We start from the raw sequence: 26,431 nt of genomic DNA, 5'->3' as shown, positions 1-26,431 counted from the left end.
CACCAAGACTTCTCAAACACCCTAGACTTCACAGCAAACTCACAGGTACTGTGGGATATTTTTAATTATCAAGGAAAACACAGCAATTCTCAAGAGCTGTCAGATACCACGTGAACTACTAGCTCGAAGGAGTTCCATTTCAACGTGAGATCATTCTAAATGCATTTTGATGGTTACCATATCTTTGAGAAACTGGGTTTAGGGCAGTGGATGTGATAAAAAGTACTGCACGGAAATCAATATAAAATAGGAAATGCAGGTGGCAGTGTCTAATCTAATTCTAAGACTTCAGAACTTGCACATGCCCAACAGACACACATAATCCATCAATAAGTAACTGTCGTTATTTAATAATAAAAAGGAAATGTTTTTTCTTTCAATGAAAAAGTAATTCTTAGACCATAAATACTTATTAAGCTATCTGTACCTATTAGATATTATTTTTTGCCTCTATGAAAAAATAATGAAATGCTAAGGGCACCGTGAACCAAGAACTTCTGGGAACCTCTCACTGTATGTTTACAAGGGATTTTCACAGACATTTGTAAATTGCACCATGTGCAATATCTTTATCCTATCTTCACTGGTGACAGGGTGAAGAAAATAAACTGTGAAGACTGAAAACACAGCAAAAACGAGTAGGATGATGACAGGCTGCTCACTGTCACATTTCATTCTAGAAAAGCAGGAGACAAAGCTAAAGGTTGAATACAATGATTAAATAAGAAAAAAATATCCAAATGTTGCCTGTATTATGTTGGTTTATTTAAAGACAAGGCCTAATTTAGTTTCAAAACCTTGGTTATCTAACAATGGTTTTCAAACACTCTTTAGCAGCTGAGCTCTATTTTCAAACAAAATCTCCCACCGTATATTCTAACTTATAAAATATCTAAAAAGCAGAAGTCTCTGTTTGTAGCTGATGAGTAGCCTAGAACCACAGTCTGGCCTACCTCCTCCACACCTGTAACAGTATTCACTGGAACCACTAGGCTTCAACAAATAGTTTTAGGTTGCTGCAGAGAAGAGGAAAAGGCCTTTCCTGACCTTCAATTGCTTTATTGAAGATCTCATTTAAATAATGGATTCTTCAAGGATGCACAGGGTACAATCCATAGCCTAAAGCTAGGACAATGACTTTCAAACTTTTTTTTAATTGCAATACAACCCAGTACATAAATACACTTTTTAAAAAAAATCTCATTAAATAATATTCTTCTTGTGTGTAATTCATTCTGAGATTTTCTATACAAATTGAAACTTGGTTTATAAAACTCTGACCTAAGAAATTACCTCTATGATTTCTCAACCTGAAATAAATAAATAGATAGATAGATAGATATTTTTTTTTTCATGTAATGTCTGAAACATTTATATTAACATATTTCCATACATATTTCCATACAAATACAAATATAAGATTTTTAGAAATTTCATGTAATGTCTGAAACATTTATATAGATAGATATTTTAAAGTGAGTCAGGAGAGAAGGAGAAAGGAAAGAACAAATTTCTTATGTGGAAATAAAACAACAAACAAACAAAACCCATTAAGATTTCCACCTCACAGTGCACACTGAAAACCCAACAAAAACAACAGAAAAGACATGGGGAGAAAGGAGGAAATAGGAAGGAGTGATCTGCATGAATAAGAGATGAATGTAAAAAAATAAAATCATCAAAATCTTATCTCTAGTTAAGAAAGAACTTTTCAACCTGAAAATAAGAGTAAACCTTTAAATATTTTTCAGTAGTTTCTGATTTTACAGTGGTCAACTTCATAATAACATTTCTCTCTCCTCTTCCCCGAATCCATTAAAATGGCCAAAGAAATGAAAACTAAGGGAAAAAAATGGCAGCAGTGTTAGAAATCAGAAGATCACTGACAACACTGATAGGCAACACAAGCAAAACCAGGACTCAGTAAACCACCCCAACTCAGAATTAGGGGGTGGGGGACTGAATGAAGACAAGAAGATAAAAGTTCCCTAGGTTTGGGTCACCGTAATTAACAAACAAGCAAACAGAATTTCCAACAGCATACTCTTACTTCTACAGCAACTCCTTTCCTAATTCCTGCTAATAACCTCAGCTCAAAGAACACAGAAAACAATATGACTTTTTTTTAAGTAAATTTATTTATTTATTTATTTATTATCTTTGGCTGTGTTGGGTCTTCGTTGCTGAGCGCGGGCATTCTCTAGTTGCGGCGAGCAGGGGCTACTCTTCATTGCGATGCGCGAGCTTCTCATTGCAGTGGCTTCTCTTGTCGTGGAGCACGGGCTCTAGGTGCGTGGGCTTCAGTAGTTGTGGTGTGCAGGCTTCAGTAGTTGTGGCTCGTGGGCTCTAGAGCGCAGGCTCAGTCGTTGTGGCGCACGGGCTTATTTGCTCCGCGGCATGTGGGATCTTCCCAGACCAGGGCTCGAACCCATGTCCCCTGCGTTGGCAGGTGGATTCTTAACCACTGCGCCACCAGGGAAGCCCCAGACAATAGGATTTTGAAAGTCCACCAGAAACCAAAACAAAATTAAGATAGGTAAAGACTTTGCACCTGAGCTTTTCCTGACTTGGCATAGACTGCAAGATAAATCAAGTTGGGATTTTGTGACCCAAATGCTCTCACAGCCATCTGTCTTGTTCACAGGAGACACAAGCCCTACCAATGTGCTCCCAGCCCACATACCCTAAAAATAACCCTATTTTTAAAGCCTGTCTCAGTTCATTTACAATACTAGGGATAACCCACGGAGAAAGAACTACAGCTACCCATTCCCTTGGAAGGACCCATCCAGACAAAATAATCCTGATTTGTACAACTGCTAAAGAAGCCCACACCTGCTACCAATAATGACTAATTTAGAATTCCATTTACAAATATAACTGCATAAAGAAAAACCAACAAGCACATCAGGAGACTCAGAGAGTCCAAAAGAGGTACACAAAATGAGAATCAGAGCAAAAAGGCCACACAAAGTTAATATAACTACACAACAGAAATACATTTTAAATTTTTAATTAGTACTGTCAATGAAATGTGGATACTTACATATAATAAACGAAGTAAGCTTGTATGAAAAGTAGCAATAGTAAAACAAGAGAATTCTAGTGACTTGAGAGCATGATAGTCCAAACTGGAAGGGAAGAGGGGAGAGAGAACTAAATATCACCAGAAGCAGTGAAGAGCCCAACAAGCACAACTGAAAAAACTGAACATCCGTATCAATATAGTCTATATATTATGAAGGGCCCAACTGATCCAGTAGAACACTGTTATCATATTACTGAACTCATACAAAGAAAAATATACAAGGACATTTCCATGCTCCATCACTTCCATGCTCCCCACCTCTCCATCCCCATAAAAATAGAATGAGTTGAAACTTGGGCAGTAGGCAGTATGCACATGGAGATGCAAGAGGGTAAATGTCCATATCAACACTGTACTGGTTATAAGGAGGAAAGCTGAACCTGAGAGTCATTCTTTAAGCATGAACCCTAGAAAGTTCCCAGAATATAATAAACCCTATATCTTAGCAGATATAAAAGCAAATCCTCTGTGGGCTTAAAAAAAAACCTTCTCAATGTAGTCTCCCAAATTCCCCAAGTATTAAGCTCAACAAAACTTGAGTCCTACTCAAGGATCACCAAACACATAAGGAAATGAACACCACATGTGAGATGCATGCACCACTGAATTCAGATATTAAAATTTAATCACCAAATGGATGAAATGTTGAAGAAATTTTTTAAAATGAAATTACAAAATATGCTAGCAGGAAGAGCTGCTGAGAATAACCAGAAAGACGGTGGGGGGTGGGGGGGGACCAAAAAACTGTAATGAAAAGTAATGGCTGATTTCAAAATCTCACTGGACCAGTTAAACAGATTAAAGATGGATAGTCATAAAAATCAGCAATTTGAAGAAACTACCTAAAATGCAGGACTAAGAGACAAACATAAAAGAAATTTAAAAGGAATTTAAGAGATACTGAAAGATACAAAGAGAACTGTGAAATCCTGGCAAGAGAAATTAAAAAAAAAAAAAGAAATTGTAGGGGAATTCCCTGGCAGTCCAGTGGTTAGGACTCTGAGCTTCCAGTGCAGGGGGCACAGGTTTAATCCCTGGTCGGGGAACTAAGGTCCCACAGGCCATGTGGCACGGCCTAAATAAATAAATAGAAGCTTAAAATCACCTTTAATAAAAAAGAAAAAGAAAGAAGAAAACTGTCAACATGAAAGCAGAATACAAACAAGCACTGTACACAGTAACAAGTCTCATTTGCCTAAAATGCTGGGCAACATTATCATGAAAGTTGGGAGGGGGGGGGCTGTTGATCAGAGTAAAAGAGACTTTTTGTGTCTATTTTGAAAAAGGCTAAGGTACTCATCTTAAAATTAACTTTAAGTATGCAAGATAGAATTTCCAGAGTACCAATTTTTTATAAAAAGAGACTTCCATACCAAAAAGAAATAAAAAAGAGGGTGACATCAGCATCGCTGTGGCATGAGTCATTCCTCTTATCACTCCCCTTCGATTTACAGCTAATCAGAACATCCATAACCCAAAAAAAGCACCTCTGCACAGCACAGCAGGACACCCAAGAGATCCAAACATCTGTTCACCCAACAGTGAGTGGACAGGACCTTGCAAGAGGCTGGGAAGCAAGGGAGGTGGTGACAGGTCCAGCAGAAGGTCAACAAGACCTTTCTGGCAGAGAAGGCAGAGGTCTGCCCAGCCTCTGCAGCTGGAGGAACCCATTGTTCTGAGGCGAGACCATAGTGACTGGAGGTAGGGACACAAAAGGGAAGATGGTAAAGAAAACTGAGGGAAAGTGTATCCTGCTATCTGCCCTGAAATTCTGGCAAGATTTTGGACCCATGGACCTCTGAGCAACCCCCCACCCCTGCTACCCCAACTCCAGGATCACCCTACTGGGCTGTGGGCACCCTCAAAGCCCCAAGTGCCGAGCACACACCTCTTCCCACTCTGCTGCCACTCCTTTTTCTCCGCCAGCTTTTTTTATGCACAGGCTCCCAACCTTAGCCAAGAGTCAGTGGTGGTAAGAAAAAACAAAAACTTGTGCTATATAGCGTCACCTAGAAAACAAAATACTCCTAATTACCAACCTACTAAACTGTTAGGCTCAAAATAAACAAAGCCTTGCCTAAAAAAGATGTTCACTACTTCAAATGCAATGACAGAAACACCTGTCATCAAACACTATGAAAAAAATCAAAGGAACACTGCATCACAAAAAGAATGACAATTTTCCAGCAACCAAACACAAACACATGGACTAGTGTGATCTGACCAATAAAGAATTCAAAACAGCTATTATGTTGAAATTTGACAAGCTATAAGAAAACACAAAAAAAAGCAATATAACAACTTGATGAATAAAATTGATGAACAGGAGTATGTTACCAAAAAAGACTGAAATTCTAAAAAAGAACCAAACAACTTCTGGAGCTGAAGAACTCAATAAAGGAGATGAAGAATGCATTAGAAAGCAATGGAAATAAAGCAGATCAGATGAAGAGAGAATAAGTGACGTTGAGGACAGGAACAGAGACAATTCAGGTGAAGAGGAGAAGGAACTAAGGTTTTTAAAAACTGAAGAAACCCTATGAGAACTATCAGACTCGATTAGGAGAAGCAGTGTAAGATTAATGGGTATACCAGAAAAACAGAAGGAGAAGATAATAGAAATTATATTTGAAGAAAAAATAGCTGAGAACTTCCCAAGCCTGGGGAAAGAACTGGATAAAACAAGTCCATGAAGCTAATACAACACCTTATTATCTCAATGCAAAAAGACCTTCTCCAAACACATTATGTTAAAATTCTCAAGTCAATGATAAAACTTTAAGGGCAGGCAGGGGAAAAAAAAAGATGGGAACCCCCTCTCTGACCCCAATGAAGCTATCAGCAGATTTTTCAACAGAAACTACACAGGCCAGGAGAGAATGGAATGACAAAGTATTGAAAAATTAAAACTGCCAGCTAAGAATACTCTATCCAGCAAAATTACATTTCAGATATGAAGAAGACATAAAAGCTTTCCCAGACAAACAAAAGTGAGTTCACCACCATTAGACCTGCCTTACGAGAAATGTTAGGATGAGCAATTTAAACTGAAACAAAAAGACAAAAGTACACAAAACTCTAAGGTGATAAATAGAATTAGAAAACTGTTACTTTCTTTACAAAAATATATAAAACACTTGATTATAGCATCAAGGTGAAAGGAAAAGAACATTAAAAATAACTATCGCTACTACAACTTGGTAATGAAATCACAATATGAAAAGATAATTTATGACATCAGAATTATAAAGAAAGAAGAGTAAAAGGCTGAAACCTTTATAGGTGAATGAAAATAAGTTGCTATCCACAGAAAAAGAACTATTTACCTATGAAGTGGGTTATGTAAACCTTATGGTAACCACCAAGCAAAAATCTAGAGCAGAGACACAAAACATAAAAAAAAGGGGGGGGGGGGTGACAGCAAATCGCCGTGGAAAACCACCACATACAAATGTAGACAAAAACAGAAAGAAAGGAAATGGAAAGACAAAATAACCAGCAGGCAAAAAATAAAATGGAGGTAGTAAATCTTTACATATCAATAATCACCCTAAATGTAAATGGACTGACCTCATCAACCAAAAGACATGTAATAGCTGGATGGATTAAAAAAACAAGACCCAACTATACTCTGCCTACTGGAGACTCATTTCAGCTCTAAAGACACATGTAGACTCAGAGTGAAAGGACAGAAGATGATATTCCAAGCACACAGAAACCAAAAGAAGGCAGGTGCAGCCATACTTATATCAGACAAAGCAGACTTCAAGCCAAAAGCGTAACAAGAGACAACAAAGGTCATTACATAATGATAAAGGGATCAGTATATCAAGGCATAACAAAAGTAAATATATACAACCCCAACATTTAGGCACGGGACATGTTAAACAAATACTAATAAATCTTAAGGGAGAAAGAGACAATACAGTAACAGTAAGGAACTTCAATAGCCCCCTAACAGCAATGGATAGATCATCCAGACAGAAAATCAGCTAGGTAACATTGGAATTGAACCACTCTCTAGAACAAATGGACTTAAAAGACATATAGAGAACAATCCATCCAATAGCAGCAGAATGCACATTCTTTTTAAGTGCACCTGGAACATTCTCCACAACAGATCCTACCTTAGGCCACAAAACAAATCTCGGCAAATTTAAGACTAAGACCATACCAATTGTCTTTTCTGACCACAATGACATGAAATTAGAAATAAACAAGAAAAAATTGAGAAGACCTACAAATATGTAGCTGCTAAACAATACACTTCTAAACAACCACTGGGTCAACAAAGAAATCAAAAGGGAAATAAAAATTCTCAACACAAATGAAAATGCAAAAACGACATATCAAATATTGTGGGATGCAGAAAAAGCAGTTCTGAGAAAAATTTATAGCAATAAATGCAAATGCTAAGAAATTAGAAAGATCTCAAATAAATAACGTAGCTTTACACTTCAAGGGACTAGAAAAAGAACAACAAATCAAGTCCAAAGTTAGCATAAGGAAGGAAATAATATAAAATGGAGACCAGAAAAACAATAGGATCAACAAAACTAAGACCTGGTTCTTCAAAAACATAAACAAAATTGACAAACCTTTAGCCAGACTAAGAAAAAAAAGAGAGGACTCAAAATTAGAAACCAAAAAGGAAATACTACAACTGATATTACAGAAATACATAAAACTCTAAGTGACTACTATGAACAATTTTATGCCAACATAATCTAGAAGAAATGGATACATTTCTACAAACATACAACCTGCCAAGACTGAATCAAGAAGAAACAGAAAATCTGAACAGACCAACAATGAGTAAAGAGATTGAATCAGTAATCAAAAATCTCCCAATACAGAAAACTCCAGAACCAGACATCTTCACTGAAGAATTAACACCAATCCTCCTCAAACTCTTCCAAAATACTGAGGAAGGAAAATGTCCTAACTCACTCTATGAAGGTAGCATTACCTTGATACCAAAACCAGATAAGGATACCACAGGAAAAAAATATATAGATCAATATTGCTGATGAATATAGAGATGCAAAAATTGTCAACAATATATTAGCAACCAAATTCAAGAATACATGCAAAGGCGTATTACACCATGAGCAAGTGGGATTTATCCCTGGTATGTAAAGGATGATTTAATGTATGTACATCAATAAGTGTAATACATCACATCAATAAAATAAAGGGCAAAAATCACATGATCATCTCAATATTTGCAGAAAAATTATTGACAAAATGCAAAATTCTTTCATGAGGAAAACTCCCAACATATTGGGTATGGAAGGACTATACCTCAACATAAAGGCCATATTGTCAATGGAGAGAAATTGAAAGTGTCTCCCCTAAGATCCGGAACAAGACAAGGATGCCCACTCTCACCACTCCTAATCAGTATATTACCAGAAGTACTAGCTAAAACAGTTGCACAAAACCAACAAATAAAAGGCATCCAAATTAGAAACAAAGTAAAACTGTTGCTATTTGCTGATATGATCTTACCCATAGAATCAAAAAAAAAAAAAAAACATAAAAAAACTGTTGGAATTAGTTAACAATTTCAGTAAAGTGCAGAATACAAAATCAACATACAGAAATCAGTTGCAGTCCTTTACACTGATGATGGAGCATTTGAAAAAGAAAGAAAACTATCCAGGTTACCATAGCATCAAAAATAATAAAATATTTACAAATAAATTAAACCAAGGAAGTGAAAGATCTGTATAATGAAAACCACAAGACTGCTAAAAGAAATTAAAGACATAAACAAATGGAAAGATATCCCACACTCATGAAACAAAAGAACACTGTTAAAATGGCCACACTAACCAAAGCTATCTACAGTTTCAACACAATCCCCATCAAATAAAAGGCTATTCTTCATAGGAATAGAGGAAATAATCCTAAAACTTGTGGGACCCACAAAAGATCCCAAACACCCAAAGCAATTCTGAGAAAAAAAGAACAAAGCCAGAGATATCACACTTCCAGATTTCAAACTAGACCACCAGCCATAGTAATAAAGAGAGTATGATACAAGCACAAAAACAGACACATCAGCCAATGAATAAAGAGCCCAGAATTAAATCCCAGCATATAAGGTCAACAAATATTCACCAAGGGAACTGAAAATACCCAATAGGGAAAGAACAGTCTCTTCAACAAATGATGGTGGGAAAACTGGAGAAACACATGCAGAACAAAGAAACTGGACCTCAATCTAACACCACTCACAAAAATTAACTCAAAGTGGATCAAAGACAAACACAAGACCTGATACCATTAAACTTCTAGAAGAAAATGTAGGGAGGAAGCTCACCAATAATGGTTTTGGCAATGATTTTTTAGACTTCACCAAAAGCACAAACAGCAAAAGCAAAAATCAACAAATGGGACTACATCAAACTCAAAAGCTTCTGCACAGCAAAAGAAACAGCAAAACGTACAGAGAGAAAATTTACCCAAACCATATATTGGATAACGAGTTAATATACAAAATATAAAGAGCTTAATCAACTTAATAACAAAAAAAATCTAATTAAAAAATGGGCAGAAAAAATAGACATTTTCCCAAAAAGAACATCAAAATGGCCAACACACATATGAAGAGATGCTTGACATCACACTAATCATCAGGGAAATACAAATCAATACCACAATGAGATATCCCCTCACACATGTTAGAATGGCAATAACCAAGAAGAGACAACAAGTGCTGGCAAAGATGTGGTGAAAAGGGAACTCTTATAAATTGTTGGTGGGAATGTAAATTGGTCCAAGCACTATGGAAAACAACATGGTTGTTCAATAAAAACAACATGGCTGTTCCTCAAAAAAAAAAAAAAAATAGATCTACCATACAATCCAGCAATTACACTTCTGAGTATATACTCAAAGGAAATGAAAACAGGATTTTGACAAAATTCACGCACTTTCATGTTTATCACAGTATTATTCACAATAATAATATATTATTATTATTAAATAATAAAGGATATTACAAAACCCCAAAGGTCATCAATGGATAAATGGATAAAATAGAGGTGGTATATATACACAAAGGAATATTATTCAACCATGAGAAAGGAGGTTATCCCGCCACTGCAACAACATGGATGGAACGTGAGCACATTATGCTAAGTGAGGTAAATCAGAGAAAGACATGTTATCACTTATAAGTGGAATCCAAAAAGTTAAACCTATAAAAAACACAGTAACATGGTGGTTGCCAGGGGATGCATGGGGTAGAAAGAATGGGGGATAAGACTAATGGTGTTCAGGGGTACAAACTTGTAACAAGTAGTAAATAAGCCATAGAGATCTATGCACAGAATAATAAATATAGACAATAATGTTGTACTATAATTATGTAATGTGATTAGTACCACTACTTCAACAATCATATTACAGTATATAAATGTATCAAAGTAATATGCTGTACACCTCGGACTTACACAATGTTACATGTCAAATTGCCTCAATTAAAAGAAACTTCAATAAAAAAAAAAGAAAAAGAAATGGATTGTGGTAAAATGAAAACAAATCTTTAAAAAGAAATAAAAGCAAGCAAAGAAAAGGGAAAGTTGGGCACAGAACAGAAAATGGAAACTACAAGAAAAAGAAAAGTGGGTACCTACATTATTATCAGACCAAACAGATTTTAAAACATAAAAAGTTATAAGACATCATCATAAAGAAGTCATCACAAAATAATTAAAATAGTGAAATCACCAGGAAGGTAATTTTACATTTATATGAACTATTAAACGACATTAAAATACAGCAAAAATTGATAAAACCACAGGGATAAACTGACATATCCATGAACAGAGTACAAACAGTTTTAACACCTTTTCCACTACTGACAGATTATACACTAGAAAAATTAACAAAGATATAGAAAACTTAAATAAGATAATTAACAAGCTTGACTTGTTGGTCATTCATAGAACCCTGCACCCTTACACATTCTTCTCAAGCACAATATATAACACTTAGAAAAATTAAGGACAATCTAGTATACAACAAATTCAAAAGAATCCAAATCTCACTGACCACATCTTTCTGACTAAAATGTCATCAACCAGTAGAAAACAAAAAGATAAATATGTCCATGTGTTAGGAAATGTAAAAACACACAAATAATAATAACACATATGTAAGAAAAAATAGATACAAAACTTGTAGTAATTAGGGAAAGTAGTATAGAAAGGAAAATTGAGAGCCTTTTATATTTATACTGAAAAGAAAAAAAGGGTTAAAATAAAGAAGTTAAGCATGAAACCTAAGGAGCCAGGAAAAGAAAATAAGAATAAAACAAAAATGAACCCAAAGAATAGAGAAAAAAAATAATAAAGAGCAGAAGTTAATTAGGAGAATACACCTAAACAGCCAAAAATTGGCAAATTTCTGATAAGGCTGATCAAGAATAGAAATTTTTAAAATTAACATTAGGAATAAAAAAAGAATGTAACTACAGACATTAGTGTGGGTATTAAAAGCATGATAAAGAATACTTTAAGCCAAGGATTGGCAAACTTTTTCTTAAAAGACTAGACAATAAATGCTTTTGGCTTATGGCTCATACCTTCTTTCCTAACTCCGCACTTACAGCACTAAAGCAATCACAGACAATATGAATGAGTGTGGCTGTATTCCAATAAAACTTTATTTACAAAAAGAGGCAGGCAGCCCGTGGGCAATAGTTTGCTGAACCCCTGCTTTATGCCAATAAATCTGGTAACTCAGGTGATATAATTTCCTAGAAAAACAACATAAATAACAAAACCTTATTCTAGAAGAAATTTAAAAATCTAAATAGACCAGTAATCATTAAAGAAACTGAAAATTGAAATCTTCTCACAAACGAAACATCAGGCTTAATGAGCTGTTTCAAATTTTCAAAGAACAGAATGGTTCCATCTTATACAAAAGCTTCCAGAAAACAGACACAAAGAGAATATTTTCCATCTTTCTGTGAAACTAATAAAACCCTGACATGAAAATCAAAAAATACTACAAAGACTCATAAGCAAACATACATACATGGATTAACCACATAACTCCAGCAACGTATCTTAAAAGACAGCTATATCACAGCACTGCTCAACAGAACTTCCTGCAATGGAAACGTTCTATAATTTGCACTGTCCAATATCATAGCCGCTAGCTACAATTAACACTTGAAATGTGGTTGGTATGCCTAAGAAACTGGATTTTAATTTTGCTTAATTCTCATTAAAATTAAACTGCCACATGGGGCTAGTGGCTTCTATATTGGACAGTGTAGCTATCTTATGACCAACTTGGGTTTATCCTAATAATGCAAGGTTGGTTTATAACCAGAAAAATCTATCAACATGATCTACCACATCAACACACTAAAGGAAGAAAGAAAACTATCTCAACACCTGCAGAAATCAATGCCCATTTGCTAAAAATACAAGAAAAGAAAATATGCTTACCTAAATAAAGCTTATCTACCAAAAACCAACAACAAACATCATTCTTAATGGTGAAACGTATCAAGTATTCCCTCTAAAGCCAAAAAATAATAATAATTCCACTACCACTACTGCTCTTTAATATTTACCAGAAGATTCTAGCTAGTACACTAAGAAAAGGAAATCAGTGTATAAGGATTAGAAACTACAGTCTCATTATTTGCAAGTGATATAATTTGCTATGTAGAAACTGATAAACAGCAAAATATTGGAAAACAAAAAGCTTAATAAGGTAGGCAGATTAGTATGCAAAAATCTACTGCATTTCCATACACCAGTCAAAGCAACTGAAAATGTAAATTAAAATCAAAAAAAAAATATTTCAAGGTACATTTTAAAGATTTAACCAAACATGTTTAAGACCTATATGATGAAAACTGTAACATCTTACTAAAAAACATTATATAAAATCTAAATGCTTACAAAGATATACTATGTTCATATCATAAAGATGGCAATTCTCCCCCTAAGTATCTTATAAATAAATAAGTCAACAGAGCACCTGAAAGACCTTAGTACCAGATTTTAAAATTATTCAGATGTGCAAAAAGCTAAAACACACATGAAAAATGAAGTGGGGAGGAATTTGCCCTAACAGAAAGCGTAAGTTATTACAGTGAGGATAGACATATAGATCATGGAACAGAAATGAGTCTAAAAATAGACCTACACACATATGGTAACTTGATTGTGATAGAGTTAGTTTTGCAGATCAATGCAGAAAAGATGGACTCTTTAACAAAGGAATCTGAATATTCATAAAGGAAAAAATGGATTTCAATCCCTATCCCACTACTGATGAGGAAAAAAAACAAAAGCATCCCCAGTGAAATGAAATGAAAGACAAAGGTTTAAAACAAGAGACATTTTTTAATTACCCAAGTCTGGAAAGATTTCTTAAACCAAACTAAATATAAATTTTAAAAAAACCATGAAATAAAAAATTGATAATCTTTACTACATTAAAATTAATACCTCAATATGGGGGAAGGTATTTATAACTCAACTTTTTTTTAAAGTTAGTAACCAGAATATACAAAGAACACGTACAAATAGGGAAGAAAAACACAACCAAACAGGAAAAAAGCGTCAATATCAGGTGCATTACAAAACACGAATAAATATCCATTAAACATTTGACAAGTTGTCCCCTCTCTCCTTTGTAATGAGAAAAATTAAAATTAAGACCACAATAAGGAAGGATTTTACACACAATGAACTAGCAAAACTTGAAACAGGTAATAACACCATTATTAAACCAGATGCTAGCAAGGGAAATGAAACTGCCACAGTTGGTTTAAACTACTCTTATTTAACCCTCGTGGTTCACTAGGGACCAGCCTCCTCCCAAGCACATGTAACAAACCTGAGCTCCATTTGCAAGAAAGAAGCTAACCACACTGTTTGCCACATTGGTCCCTTCCTTTCAGATATTTATATCTCTTACTTATCTCATATTTTCACACTGTCAAGATACCCAAAACAATGTGGGTATGTGCCTGCCTCCCCTACAACCATTACAACCCTCTTTGATAATGTAGCTGCAATGAATTTAGGGTAGCAGTAATATCTAACTCCATTAAATAGGCCCTAACTGGCCGAGATAATCAGAATGACTCCATCTCCCTAGAGAATAAATACATGGTTTACAGTAAAACAGATTTAAACTGATGGGGATATGGCAATTCTCCAAGCCAGAGGTACTGATACACAGGTGGTTCGACCATAGGTCAGGAATTTGTTTTAGCTGAGACAAATAATAAATATGCACATGATTTCACTTCTCACTAGTGTACAATCTCTGTCTTGCAAACGAGTTCTCTCAGCAAAGACTGTCAACATCAGAGAATCTATTAATGAATGAATTATATTGACAGGCAAAAGAAAAAAAAAAAACACAAGATCATCTAAATTAAACTACTCCCTATTCCTGATTTATATAAATCTCTCTCAGAACAAATCAGGAAAAGAGGAGAGATTCTTTTAATTATAATGAACAGTACCTTTCAGAAGTAAAGAGCAAATAATTAAACTTAGTTACAAAACACTAGAGCATTTCCACTTAGACAAGTGCAAGATAAGAGTGCTCACAGGGACCTCCCTGGTGGTGCAGTGGTTAAGAATCCGTCTGCCAATGCAGGCGACAAGGGTTCGAGCCCTGGTCCAGGAAGATCCCACATGCTGCGGAGCAACTAAGCCCTTGGGCACCACTACTACTGAGCCCTCGCGCCACAACCACTGAAGCCCGCGCGCCTAGAGCCCGTGCTCCGCAACAAGAGAAGCCACCGCAATGAAAAGCCCGCACACCACAATGAAGAGTAGCCCCCGCTCGCCGCAACTAGAGAAAGCCCACGCGAAGCAACAAAGACCCAACACAGCCAAAAATAAATGAATAAATAAATTAAAAAAATAAAAAAAAGAGTGCTCACAGTATCCATTTGGATTCGTGAAGTGTCAAGGAACAAAATTTCCTAGTCCAACTACATTCAACAACAAAAAGAGTTTATTGTCTTGGGGAAATAAATAGTAATCCCAAAGTAGAGAAGGCTTTCGGTATGGTTCCATTATTGCTCTTGACTCTAATTCTATCCCAGTTCCTTGACTCTGTCTTCTCCACATGCCAGTTTGAACCCCAAGATACCAGGCAATGGCAACATGGGCTACATTTTTTTTTAATATATTTACATGCAGAGACGAGTATAACAGAAAAGTATGTAAAATTACATGTCCTACAACAGTAAAGTTAAGCAATTTTTGGTATAAACATACAAAACTACAAGTGATGATGCAATTTATGTGCTGACCCAGATCAAAGTCCAAAATACATCATTAAATTGAAAAGGCAAAACAATACATACAGCATGACCTCCATTTGTGTTTTTAAAACATAAAATTTTTTTAAATAAAAAAAGTAATTGCCAGTTCTAACTTAGCACTTTGAAATATTTCTAGAACTCAAGATGTAACTACTAAGGAAGTCTTTGGCTGGAGGCAAGAACATTATGAAAATAGTATTTTGAAAACAAAAGTCTACTTCTAGATTGCCAAATTATTGTATTAACTACATAGTAAATGAAAGAATAAAACTAACATTCATTGAGCATCTATTTGCCAGAAACTACATAAATTACTTTTACGTATTCAATACTTGGTGTTACTCATCTTTCCAGCAACCCTGAAATATATGAGGTTCATGCTAAGAAAGAATTAATAGAAACAACATGTCCATAGCCCACAGGTCATAACTCTCGTAATTGACAAAGCTGGAATTCAATTCCAAATTTAATTCCAATAGAATATTATTCAGCCATTAAATGAAAGAAGGAAATCCTGCCATTTGCAACAACACAGATGGAACTGGAGGGCATTATGCTAAGTGAAATAAGTCAGAGAGAGAAAGACAAATACTGTATGATCTCATTTATATGTGGAATCTAAACCAAACAAAAAACTGAATTCACAGATAGAGGGAACAAATTACATTGGTGGCTGCCAGAGCTGGAGGGTGAGGTGGGCAAAATGGGTGAACGTGGTCAAAAAGTACAAACTTCCAGTTATAAAGTAAGTCATGGGGATGTAAGTGCAGCATGGTGACTATAATTAATAATACTGCATTGTATATTTGAAATTTGCTAAGAGAATAAATCTTAAAAAGTTCTTTCCATAAAAAAAAAATGTGTAACTAGGTGTGGTGATGGATGTTAACTATAACTAGACTTATTGTGGTAATCATTTCACAATATATACAAATACCAAATCATTACGTTGTACACCTGAAACTAATATGGTATATGTCAATCATATCTCAATTTTTAAAACATTTTTTAAAGATTTTTTTGATGTGGACCATTTTTAAAGTCTTTATTGCATTTGTTACAATATTGCTTCTGTTTTATGTTTTGCTTTTTTGGCCACGAGGCATGTGGGATCCTAGCTCCCTGACCAGGGACTGGACCTGCACCCCTGCACTGTAAGGCCAAGTCCCAACCACTGGACCGCCAGGGAAGTCTCAATTTTTTAAACATTTTAACTGTACTAAGTAGCCCTTATCTTCCATTAATTCCCCGTATATTTAACTTTCCACAGTTTGCCACCCTTAGAAACTCAATGTCCTTTTCCTTCGCCTTGTCACTTCTCTAAAAATGCATTGTTCTTTTGTCAGTCTAATACGTAGGGTCCCAGCCAATGAATTTAGGATGGATAGAGGAAACAGATTTTTTCCTCCCATACAAGAAATTAGCAAAAGACAGATTTTTACTAATGTATGTATGTATAGGAGTTCACAGAAAAATGTGACTCAAGGAGACATTTAAAATCTGAGCCTTATATAGCACCTTAATAGGGGAAGGGCATTGATAGGAAAACAAATGACTATTTGAAAAGATAAATGGGCCCTGACAAGAACAAATGGGAGACAGGGAAGTTTTGTGACTATGTCTGTTTATGTGTGATGTGGAGACTTCTCATCTCCAGTAATAAGAGTCAATCTTCCCTGGCTGCTCCAGGAAGGGTATTTATGACAATTGAGTTCTTTGGGGAAGCTATGCTTTTAGGCAGATAAGAGAATTCAGGAACTCAAATGCCTTCTCAAAATATTTTTTATGCCATGATAGCTTATTCTGGATCCCTTTAGGTGTCAAGACTATAGCAATGCAGGACAGAGACTGGGCTCAACTCTGAATACAACAAGGATAAGAGGGAATTAATAACAAAAACAAAAAAAGTTCGCGCTTCAAAGGGTAACATCAAGAAAGCATAACAGGGCTTCCCTGGTGGTGCAGTGGTTGAGAGTCTGCCTGCCAATGCAGGGGACACGGGTTCGAGCCCTGGTCTGGGAAGATCCCACATGCCGCGGAGCAACTGGGCCCGTGAGCCACAATTGCTGAGCCTGCGCGTCTGGGGCCTGTGCTCCGCAACAAGAGAGGCCGCGATGATGAGGGGCCCGCGCACCACGATGAAGAGTGGCCCCCGCCTGCCACAACTGGAGGAAGCCCTCGCACAGAGACAAAGACCCAGCACAGCCATAGATAGATAAATAAATAAATACATACATAAATAAACCCAAAGTTTAAAAAAAAAAAAAAGAACAAAATATAATTTAAAAAGAAAAAAAAAAAGAAAACGTAACAGCTACCAACAGAATGGGAGAAAATTTATGTAAATCATATACATAAATGTATCTGCTAAGGGGCTTATATCTAGAGTACACAAAGAACTATCACAACTCAATTTTAAAATGGACAAAGGATCTGAACAGTTTTCCAAAGATACACAAGTTGTTAATACACACATGAAAAATTGCTCAACATCATTAACCATCAGGAAATGCATATCAAAACCACAATGAGATACCAGCTCACACCCACTAGGATGGCTATAATCAAAAAGACAGACAATAACAAGTGTGGGCAAGGATGTAGAGAAATTAAAACCCTCATACACCGATGGTAGGAATGTAAAACGGTGCTGTAGCTTTGGCTTTTCCTCAAACAGTTAAACCAAGTTAACATATGATCCAGCAGAAATAAAAACATGTCTGCACATAAACTTTTACACGAATGCTCATTATAGTATTACTCATAATAGCTAAAGTGGAAACAACCCAAATGCCCATCAACTAATGAATGGATAAAATATAGTCTAGCCATATAATGGAATATCTGGCAATAACAAGAAATGAAGTACTGACATATACCACAACACAGATGAACTTCGACAACATTAAGTTAAAGACACCAATTACAAGGGACCAAATATTAAATGATTCCACTAATATGAAATGTACAGAATAGGCAGATCTATAGAGACAGAAAGCAGATTAGTGGTTGCCGAGGGGAGGGGAAGGGAGATGAGACGTTAGGGGGTGTTGGCTAAAAGGTGTGGGTTTCTTTGCGGGGTAATGAAATGTTCTAAAATTGACTGTGGTAACAGATGCACGACTCTGTAAATACACTAAACCACTGAGCTGTACACTAAATTAGTGAACTGTATTGTATGTGAATTATATCCAAAAAAGAATGTTTAAAAACGCCAATGAGATAAAAGCTATAATAACTCATATACCAATCCAGGCAAAGAATCAGGAGTCTGAAAGTATGTAGTAGGGATAAGGAAACCTTCCCTGAAAAATCACACTTGAGCTAAATCTTTAAAAAGATGCGCAAAGTGTGCCAACAGAACAAACATACGCAGAGGATTTCACATGAAATTAAAAGCACACGCAGATGCACAGACATGCAAGAGAATATAACAGTCCTGGATAATTTCACACAGCAGAAATCAGAAATTCTGTTGCAAAGTAACTAAAGATTCTGCTGGAGAGGGAAGCAGAGACAGATTCATCAAGAGCCCTGAACGCTCAACTTTATTTTTTCTTGCAAGCAATGTGAAGTTAACATTTTAACCAAACGAATAAAATGATCAAATGTTCTTTACATAAACTATTTTGACAGTCCCTGGAAGATGGACTGGGAAAAGGTAAGAATGGAGTTAAGAGACTGACTAGGAGGCTTCTAAACTAATTTAAGAAAAAAATGATGAGCTCTTTTTTGCAGCACCTTGGAGCTGGTCAGCTGCTTCAGGATGAAACTGAATATCTCTTTCCCAGCCACTAGATGCCAGAAACTCACTGAAGTGGACAATGAATGCAAACTTTGTACCTTTTATGAGAAGTGTATGGCCACAGAAGTTGCTGCTAATGCTCTGGGTAAAGAATGGAAGTGTTATGTGGTCGAAATCATTGGTGGGAACGACAAACAAGGTTTCCCATGAATCAGGGTGTCTCCATGGCCGTGTCCATCTGCTACTAAGGGGCAGTCCTGTTACAGACCAAGGAAGACTGGAGAAAGAAAGTGCAAATCTGTTCAGGGTTGCATTGTGGACACCAGTCCAAGTGTTTTCAACTTGGTCATTATTTAAAAAAAAAAAAAAAAAAGGGAGAGAAGGATATTCCTGAAGTCACTGACACTACTACGCCTCGTCGACTCGGGACCAAAATCGCTAAAATTTGCAAACTTTTCAATCTCTCTAGAGAAGATCATGTCCACCAGTGTGTTGTGAGAAAGCCCCTAAACAAAGAGGGTAAGTAACCTAGGACCAAGGCACACAAGATTCAGTGTTTGTTATTCCACGTGTTCTGCAACACAAACATCAGCATATTGCTCTGAAGGAACAGTGTACCAAGAAAAATAAAGAAAGGCTGCAGAATATGCTAAACTTTTGGCCAAGAGAATGAAGGAGGCCAAAGAAAAATGCCAGGAAGAGACTACCAAGAGAGGGAGGCTGTCCCCTCTGAAAGCTTCTACCTCTGAGTCCAGTCAAAAATAAGATGTTCTAAGAGTAACAAATAAATAAGGTCAGATAAAAAAAAAAAAAAAAGAGAAGAATCAGCACTAAACCAAAAGCAATAAGCATAAAGGAGAAGAGTGTGAGAGATAACAGAAACAGTAAATTTATTAACTAACTGGAGAGAGAAAAAAAACCAATTAAGGAATGAAAATCAGGAGTGAGGTCAAACTTCAGATGTTGATTTGAGAGTAACCAACATTAAACAGAAGCCACAGAAATGAATGACATTGTGCAAGAAAAGCTCAGGAAGGAGATGGAGAAAAAAAAAAGACAAAGTACCGTGGAATAGTTTTTCCTCAAATTGAAATGTTCCCATATAACCAATTCACATCAGTAAAATCCATAATTACTATATTAGGAAACTAACTATAAAGATTAATACTACTTCATGAAAAAATTAGATGGCTCTAAAAAGAAAAGGGTGATTAACTTCAGCCTCATTTAATATTTTCAATAAGAAAGGTTTTTCTTATTTGCAACAAGAAAGGTTTTTCAGCATAGGGTAATAAGAAGAAGAAAAGGAATAACATATAGAGTACCCACCTAGCCTGTGCTCGTAGTTCTAAACAATGTATATTAATTCATTTAATCCTCACCAACAATGGTGGGAGGTAAGCAATCTCCTTTCCTAGAAAGTGAGGCACAAAGAGGTTAAGTAATGTGCCCAAGGCTGAAAGGCTAGTAAGGTCTGGGACAAGGACTCTAACAGTTCCAGAGGCCCCATGTTTTACCACTGTACTGGCTGTCAAAGGCCAGTATTAGGTTTTCAAAGCAAAAACAAAAAACCTTGGTTCAACGTTGGGTCTACCACCAACCTTGGCATATCGGTAACTTAAGCAATTCAGTCTGTCTCCTCAGCTATAAGAAGGAAATAATGACAGCATCACAGGATTATTATGAGTATTTTAGTCATGAATATAGAACACCTAATCATTGTAAGTAATAATAATAAACATTTACTGAGCACATATTGGCATATATTAAGGCACTACCACAGACACTTTACACAGTTTATTTTACCTAATCTTCAAAATTGTCTCAAAAAGAATTGTTACTCTCCTAGCCATTTTTACAGGTTAGGAAACAGATTCAAAGGGATGAATAGACTTGTGCAGCATCATGTTGTATGGTAAAATGCTTATACAATCGCCCCAATTCTCCACCCCTCCTAGTAGCCATACCCCTAGCAATGTGACACTGCAGCTCCTCCCATCAAGAGGTAGAGCTCGGGCTTCCCTGGTGGCGCAGTGGTTGGGAGTCTGCCTGCCAATGCGGGGGACACGGGTTCGAGCCCTGCTCTGGGAAGATCCCACATGCCGCAGAGCAGCAGAGCAACTGGGCCCGTGAGCCACAACTACTGAGCCTGCGCGTCTGGAGCCTGTGCTCCGCAACAAGAGAGGCCACGATAGTGAGAGGCCGCGCACCGCGATGAAGAGTGGCCCCCGCTTGCCGCAACTAGAGAAAGCCCTCGCACAGAAATGAAGACCCAACACAGCCAAAAATAAATAAATAAATAAAGAGGTAGAGCTCATTTTCCCACATCTTGAATCTTGTCTGGCCTCATGACTTGCCTTGAACCAACAGAACGTGGCAGAAGTGATGTTGTGCCAGTTCCAAGTGTAGACCTCAAGAGACCTTGCTTGTTTCTACTACCTCTCTAAGAATCCTGCCACCACCATGTGAAGAAGCCCAGACTTGCCTGATAAATGATGAGAGACATGTGCCTCAGTCACCCTCCATCATCCAGCAGAGAGCCAGCCAACAGCCAGAAATGTGAGAAGCCACCATAGACCAGCCAGCTTCCAGACAATCTGCCAGGTGACCACCGATGTTATGAGCTATCCTAGATGAAATCTGCCAAATCTAGCCCAGGTGATCAGAACCATCCATGTGATCTACAGATTCATGAGTAATAACGCACACTCATTTTAAGCCACTGAAATGCGGGGGGGGGGGGGGGGGGGGGGGGAGTTGTTAAAGAGCCATAGTTAACAGAAAGTCATGGTAAGCAGAACAGCTGGAATTTAAAGCCAGGTGGTCTGACTCCAGGCTCACTCTCTTTCCAGTTTCAGAGTAGATATGACAAGCAATGCTACTGCAGTATTTTCATTTGTGAAAATGATGTCACTTATATTCACTGTTCTTTATTCTTTAAAATTAATTTATAAAAGCTCAAAATAGTAAATGTAATTCTCATTTCCTCCTTTAGGTAAACAAAAAATCCAAGAAGTATATCAGATCTAGATTCAAAACTTGGGACTCTCCTGGCGGTCCACTGGTTAAGACTCCACGCTTCCAATGCAGGGGGCGTAGGTTCGATTCCTGGTTGGGGAACTACGATCCCACATGCCGTACGGCCAAAAAACAAACAAAAAAACACATAGATTCAAACTCAACTGCTACCAACCTACCAACCATCTGCACATTATTAAATATGGGATAATAAAAAAGAAAAAACTATACGCATGTTCTGAATATATTTACACTTCTTTCAAAATAAATATTTCATATAGGGTATCCTACTAACTCCCCAAGTACTGTGAAATATACCTGTATTAATTTGTATTAACTCATTCTCACTCTAAACAGATTTCCTTTGTTTCCCAATTCACTGACACATACAACACACCACATCACTTACCCACCCATATCCATCTATGCCCATATAGTTCCTTTGGAAGATCTTAGTTTCCACCAAGGGATGCAGAAACGATTCCATTAAACTGTAAGTTGAGAGTGCCACCCAGCCACTTTGGGTTATTCGTGCCAATGAACCAACAGACAAAGAAGGGGGTTACAGAACCGACTAGGGTTCTGATCTCACAATCAAGGGGAAGTCAGGTTGCTACCACACAAGAGGGGCTAACAGAAAGTATGTCTGGAATGCAGGAGTTCCTCTGGGAGGCCACTTAGTATTTCCATGTACTGTGATTAAAGTCAGTGGAAACAATCCAGGCAGGACTGCTAATGACCCAGACCCTTAAGGAATGAAGATTTAGGTCACCCCATCAGGCAAGAAACCACAACCAGCTGAGGTATTGCCAAGAACAGAGGGACTGTGGAATGACAACAGAAGATAATTATAGACAGCAACTACAACCACATGACTAGTTGCAGAAATGAAAATTCTAATGAGTATTTCTTCCTTTTATGATATAAAAAATTTGTATATATATTAACCAACTTACTTCTTACCCCACTTTCTACATCCATCTGATAGTAGCTAATCTCATATCTCCATATTTAAGTTACAGGATATTAAGTAGAAAATGTGACATAGGTAGAAAAAAAATTAACCCACCTATGGATAAAGGGATTTTGTATCCTCTCTTAAGGAGAGCATTTGTATGTTATCAGGTGAACAAAGGATAGATGCATTATGTTCACCAAAAGTATACTTTTGTAATTGTCTTTATTTATAAGGTAAATATGATAAAAACAAGTGTGCACTGGTGCCGTGGTGACAAGTGATGGTCTGTGATGGCTTTTTACCTTAGCCGGGTTGCAACTACATTTTCCCAAACACCATTCATTCCCTGCATGGTTGTGGGTTAGGGTTGGCCTCAAAAAGAAAAAAAAAAAATTCCCATGAGATTAGAAGACAAAAGTGAAGCAGCTGCCAGGTTCAGAATGTCAATCTAAGGTCAGGTGTTACCGCAGTCCTCACACAGTGTCATGGATTTTTGGGCTCATTGGCATGGGGCAGCAATTGAGCCTACAGCTCTTCCAGCTCCTGTCAGATCTCCACCTTTGCTTTTCCAAATAATACTGGGGCAGGTTTGTGTGCAGCTCCATGGTGCGGTGTGCCACACCTACTGCAGATTACCTACATCATCAAGGTTGAAGGTTACCTACATCATCAAGGTTGCAGGTGTGGAAGCAGTGAGAGCCATGAAAGTTCAAGTTTGGGCTCATAGGTTCTAACTCATTTCTAAAAGTTCCAAATATTCTTTGCAGGTTCCAGTCTAACCTTCCTCTCCCCCCGTTCATGTCCATGTTCCCTTCCCAACTACTAGTCCTGCTGACTTCAAGCCTAGAAGCAGATTCAGGTGTGTGTAACTAGTTCCTACAATTGGGAAAACCAAAAAACCAATCACAACAATAATCTTACTTCTCTAATCAAACGCTAACTGACAAAGACAGAAATGTTATTTAGAGTTAGACTACTATAAAAAGGGCTAAAGGTATCCACATGCCTCTTATCTACTTCTTAAAACACTGAATTAAAGATAAAAAACTCAGGGGCTTCCCTGGTGGCGCAGTGGTTAAGAATCCAACTGCCAGTGCAGGAGACACGGGTTCGAGCCCTAGTCCGGGAAGATCCCACATGCTGCGGAGCAACTAAGCCCATGTGTCACAACTACTGAGCCTGCGCTCTAGAGCCTTTGAGCCACAGCTACTGAAGCCCGCGCACCTAGAGCCTGCGCTCCGCAACAAGAGAAGCCACCACAATGAGAAGTCTGCACACTGCAACGAAAAGTAGCGCCCACTCGCCACAACTAGAGAAAGCCTGCGCACAGCAATGAAGACCCACTGCAGCCAAAAATAAATAAGCTTATACAAGAAAAAAAGATAAAAAGTCAAACAGCACATATTGGGGTTATAATATACCTCATTTACCTTCCATCAGCAAAAATACTTAAGGATTTACCTAAAGTATGTTAGGTTTGAACGCACTTACTTTCTAAATTTATTTATTTTTATTTATTTATTTTTGGCTGCATTGGGTCTTCGTTACTGTGCCCGGGCTTTCTCTGGTTGCGGTGAGTGGGGGCTACGTTGCGGTGTGCAGGCTTCTCATTGCGGTGGCTTCTCATATTGCAGAGCAGGGGCTCTAGGCGCACAGGCTTCAGTACTTGTGGCACGTGGGCTAAGTAGTTGTGGCTCGCAGGCTCTAGAGCACAGGCTCAGTAGTTGTGGCACACGGCCTTAGTTGCTCCACGGCATGCGGGATCTTCCTGGACCAGGGCTCGAACCCATGTCCCCTGCACTGGCAGGTGGATTCTTAACCACTGCGCCACCAGGGAAGCCCTGCACTTACTTTCTACAGAAGCCAGTACAAATTTTAAAATCTATCTCTTACTAAATTATATTTACATTAACAAAATAACCTTGTTTAATTTCAAGAGAACAATTAAAAATCAACACATCTTAAAATATGTATTTAGACTATATTAACGTTAACCTTAGACTTATGCTAAATGCAAAAGACAATCAATTTATTAGATGTATGTGCCATCTTTAGAATCAACGCATCCAGTTCCCTCTTGGACACACTTTCTTTTTAAATATATTTTGCTTAAAAGTCAGAGCCATAAAGTCAAATTTCTGTAGAATGATTCTAAAAGGTCCTCTGGACCAGAGCTCATCCTAGCTAACCATTTAAACATAAACAGATGTCCAATAGCCCTATCATGAAAATGAATTTTGAGAAAGAAGCAGCTGAGACAAACATTTACATTTTACTACTTTTTTCCACAGAGTAGAAATATCAAGAAAAGTAAAAGTCAAAGACAGGTGAAAAACAACATTTTCTTCCAGTATTATCTGGTCGCATGTGTCTCACTGCTATCTACCAGAGGTTGGCGCTAATAAAGGGGAAAAGAAACGGCAGTAAAAACATGGCCGTCCCTTTCACCAGTCTTTATAAGCATTCTTTAACTCTAGGCTTTTCACTAAATAATTACGTATTTAAATCAAATACACGTAATTGAATTAACAGTGAGTTTCTGGGGCCCTGAACCGAGATGGCGGAGCAGAAGGACGTGCTCTCACTCCCTCTTGCGAGAACACCAGAATCACAACTAACTGCTGGACAATCATCAACAGGAAGACACTGGAACTCACCAAAAAAGATACCCCACGTCCAAATACAAAGGAGAAGCCACAATAAGACGGTAGGAGGGGCACACAGTAAAATCAAATCCCGTAACTGGTGGGTGGGTGACTCACAGACTGCAGAACACTTATACCACAGAAGTCCACCCACTGGAGTGAAGGTTCTGAGCCCCACGACAGGCCTCCCAACCTGGGGGTCTGGCAACGGGAGGAGGAATTCGTAGAGAATCAGACTTTGAAGGCTAGTGGGATTTGACTGCAGGACTTTGACAGGACTGGGGGAAACAGAGACCCCACTCTTGGAGGGCACACACAAAGTACTGTGCACATCAGGACCAAGGGGAAGGAGCAGTGACCCCAGGGGAGACTGAACCAGACGTACCTGCTAGTGTTGGAGGGTCTCCTGCAGAGGCGGGGGGGTGGCTGTGGTTCACCGTGGGGACAAGGACACTGTCAGCAGAAGTTCTGGGAAGTACTCCTTGGCGTGAGCCCTCCCAGGGTCTGCCATTAGCCCCACCTAAGAGCCCAGGTAGGCTGCACTGTTGGGTTGCCTCAGGCAAAACAACCAACAGGGAGGAAACCCAGCCACACCCATCAGCCGCCCAAGACGATTAAAGTTTACTGAGCTATGCCCACCAGAGCAACA

At 37.7% G+C, this 26,431-nt stretch overlaps 1 protein-coding gene and 1 pseudogene across 6 annotated transcripts in view; one reads left to right on the top strand and one right to left on the bottom strand.

The window, feature by feature from the left end:
• The window catches only part of PDS5B (PDS5 cohesin associated factor B), a 197,071-nt gene that overhangs the window by 144,864 nt on the left and 25,776 nt on the right, over positions 1-26,431 (bottom strand). The gene's annotated exons all lie outside the window — the stretch shown is intronic.
• LOC118884150 lies at positions 19,183-19,926 on the top strand (annotated as a pseudogene).

Source organism: Balaenoptera musculus, chromosome 18 (assembly GCF_009873245.2).
Source record: "Balaenoptera musculus isolate JJ_BM4_2016_0621 chromosome 18, mBalMus1.pri.v3, whole genome shotgun sequence".
NCBI classification, from domain to species: Eukaryota; Metazoa; Chordata; class Mammalia; order Artiodactyla; family Balaenopteridae; genus Balaenoptera; species Balaenoptera musculus.
The sequence above is the reverse complement of the archived record's forward strand: the minus strand, read 5'-3'. Positions and strand labels throughout refer to the sequence as shown.